This window comes from Schistocerca cancellata, chromosome 6 (genome assembly GCF_023864275.1).
Source record: "Schistocerca cancellata isolate TAMUIC-IGC-003103 chromosome 6, iqSchCanc2.1, whole genome shotgun sequence".
Taxonomy (NCBI): Eukaryota; Metazoa; Arthropoda; class Insecta; order Orthoptera; family Acrididae; genus Schistocerca; species Schistocerca cancellata.
In genome coordinates, this window is record NC_064631.1 from 30737240 (window position 1) to 30739779 (window position 2540).

The 2540-nt window shown below is 51.7% G+C and overlaps 1 pseudogene; it reads left to right on the forward strand.

Moving 5' to 3' along the window:
* Positions 1 to 1353: 1353 nt before the first annotated feature.
* LOC126089588 (5S ribosomal RNA) lies at positions 1354 to 1471 on the forward strand (annotated as a pseudogene).
* Positions 1472 to 2540: the final 1069 nt, after the last annotated feature.

The following is a 2540-nucleotide window of genomic DNA, read 5'->3' on the forward strand; positions in this document are numbered from 1 at the left end:
ACGACGCTTCATCCAGTCCCAAACATGCTCAATGGGGGACAGATCCGGAGATCTTGCTGGCCAGGGTAGTTGACTTACACCTTCTAGAGCACGTTGGGTGGCACGGGATACATGCGGACGTGCATTGTCCTGTTGGAACAGCAAGTTCCCTTGCCGGTCTAGGAATGGTAGAACGATGGGTTCGATGACGGTTTGGATGTACCGTGCACTATTCAGTGTCCCCTCGACGATCACCAGTGGTGTACGGCCAGTGTAGGAGATCGCTCCCCACACCATGATGCCGGGTGTTGGCCCTGTGTGCCTCGGTCGTATGCAGTCCTGATTGTGGCGCTCACCTGCACGGCGCCAAACACGCATACGACCATCATTGGCACCAAGGCAGAAGCGACTCTCATCGCTGAAGACGACACGTTTCCATTCGTCCCTCCATTCACGCCTGTCGCGACACCACTGGAGGCGGGCTGCACGATGTTGGGGCGTGAGCGGAAGACGGCCTAACGGTGTGCGGGACCGTAGCCCAGCTTCATGGAGACGGTTGCGAATGGTCCTCGCCGATACCCCAGGAGCAACAGTGTCCCAAATTTGCTGGGAAGTGGCGGTGCGGTCCCCTACGGCACTGCGTAGGATCCTACGGTCTTGGCGTGCATCCGTGCGTCGCTGCGGTCCGGACCCAGGTCGACGGGCACGTGCACCTTCCGCCGACCACTGGCGACAACATCGATGTACTGTGGAGAACTCACGCCCCACGTGTTGAGCAATTCGGCGGTACGTCCACCCGGCCTCCCGCATGCCCACTATACGCCCTCGCTCAAAGTCCGTCAACTGCACATACGGTTCACGTCCACGCTGTCGCGGCATGCTACCAGTGTTAAAGACTGCGATGGAGCTCCGTATGCCACGGCAAACTGGCTGACACTGACGGCGGCGGTGCACAAATGCTGCGCAGCTAGCGCCATTCGACGGCCAACACCGCGGTTCCTGGTGTGTCCGCTGTGCCGTGCGTGTGATCATTGCTTGTACAGCCCTCTCGCAGTGTCCGGAGCAAGTATGGTGGGTCTGACACACCGGTGTCAATGTGTTCTTTTTCCATTTCCGGGAGTGTATTTGGAAGAAGTAATACAGGCCTTGTCGCATATGCAGATAAGTTCAGTAATTTGGATACAAGGTTTTGAAAGATTTAAGAAAATTGTACAAATAGCTGCTCTCATGGAAACTGTAGTGAACATATTCTCAAATAACTCTTCCTCAAGTTATTCGCATCACTGTACTCTGTGGTTACTGAAAAATATGCCAGACTGATGAACGTTCTGATATAACTCAAAGGAAGATATAGTGTCTTCTGTGTACTCCAAGGGCAACGGCCTTACCGTAGTTGATACACCAGTTCCCGTCAGATCACCGAAGTTAAGCGCTGTCGGGCGTGTCCAGCACTAGGATGGGTGACCATCCAGGCCACCATGCGCTGTTGCCATTTTTCGGGGCGCACTCAGCCTCGTGATGCCAACTGAGGAGTTACTCGACAGAATAGTAGCGGCTCCGGTCAAAGAAAACCATCATAACGACCGGGAGAGCGGTGTGGTGACTACACGCCCCTCCTATCCGCATCCTCAGTGAGGATGACACGGCGGTCGGATGGTCCCGATGGACCACTTGTGGCCTGAAGACGGAGTGCTTTGTGTACTCCAAAGGATGGTTCCTTAAGCTTTTGAGAACAACAAGACAACAGATGCAACAAGACGCACAACTATCTGCATTAGGTGCACTTCATCGAATGATTTTGTTTTGACCATCACGTAAACACTTGCAATGTGCGGCAAGACCTGACAGCTTCTCGTAGGTTTCTTAGAAAAGTTTTGGGCATATACCGTACATGCCAGCATACTAAACTGCGTGATCCACCTTCGTGTTCACCCTGATGAATGAAACTAAAGTATTCTTGGACCCACACTCTTTGATGTCTTTGTTCATACAGGACGACCGTCATCGCGTGTGACCCAGATACAGTGTGTATGGATAAGACTGTTATAACCGCATTTTGCTCCCATTTGCGATGTACGATACCTGTTTGGCATTCTGGAATTAAACCAGTCAAGCATCTATCGGCCGTGTTCAGTTTTAACAGCAGGAGGAGCTTGTACCAGTCTGCTGGATACCAAAGCACATGGAAATTAATAGAAATGAGCATGGCAACATTGCAGCTAAGGTGGTCTGCAGCGATGACAGTGTAAGACACTCTGTCATTTTCTTTCTGGACGTTATTTTGTTATTGAGTAACAACGCAGTTTAGCTTTGGCAGTTGCCAGTGGAGAGGGACAGTCAGCTGCAGCTGGTGAAGTCGACTGTTCAACAGCAGCATACCTCATGCTAGTCACTCAGTGGGCGTCCCAACTAGCCACTGCCATTTACACATGACGTACGTGTCAGTGTATGCCTAATTTAATCCGAGCGCATTTTAATGTTAATGAGGGGGCAGAAGGTAGCTTAAGTGGGGATCTGTCTTCCGGCTTTGGGACGATAGCAAAATGAGTATGGTAAAACTT